The sequence below is a fragment of the Nannospalax galili genome, unplaced genomic scaffold, assembly GCF_000622305.1.
Source record: "Nannospalax galili isolate Female #2095 unplaced genomic scaffold, S.galili_v1.0 scaffold334, whole genome shotgun sequence".
NCBI classification, from domain to species: domain Eukaryota; kingdom Metazoa; phylum Chordata; class Mammalia; order Rodentia; family Spalacidae; genus Nannospalax; species Nannospalax galili.
In genome coordinates, this window is record NW_008336888.1 from 1,551,996 (window position 1) to 1,552,837 (window position 842).

Here is an 842-nt window from a genome sequence, read left to right on the forward strand (position 1 = left end):
GATAAGTTATACATAGCAGATCAAGAAATATGTGTCTAGGTAAGGTTTATCTGAGAACAACTGGTCTTTGCCCAATATTTATCTATATGACACACAGTAATTAAAAGTACCAGACTGGTGGAACTAACTTTCTTGGATGTTTAACAGACACACTTTGAGGCCTATACTAATTTGGTCAGAGGGACGTAAAGGACAGATTTTGCTCTTTGCCCTCCTAGGTCAAATAGTTCCAGGGGACTATGAGCATCTCTCAAAATGTCCTGTAATTGTGGTGGGTCACCTATCCTCTCGATCAAGGAGGCCAAAGAGACCCCACGAGATGGACTTGAACCAGTGGCCAGTCTACAAAGAGGAGGGTCAACACAGAGGAATCATTTCCTTCATGCTTGCAAGCGAAGTCAACCATGGTCGAGCAGGACCTTTGACTTACCTTCACATAGGCAGAACTGGTAAAAGAAAGGAGCCAGGGGCTCCTCCCAAGCCCATGTGACCCCTGAGGAACAGATCCTGAAATGACCTTAAGAGTAAAAATAAATTGGTTTATCCGGGACAACTGTATGGTCTTAAACACCCAAAAGAAAGTATAACTAAAGATTAAAAGGGGCCAATATAATTTCATAAGAGTCCTTATGCATAGCTAAAGGCTACATAACAAGCAACAGTGCCAGATAGGACATACCTTCTTTTGAGTTGTTGGCCAGGGTGGCCAAAGGGTCTCCCAGATAGTAACCCAGTATAGAACTAGAAAAATGAACAGCAGATCCCAATCTTATCTAAAGGAATATTGACAACTGATTGCTGCTAGATGAGAAACAGCTGACCCTCCTAAAACAAGGATCTCT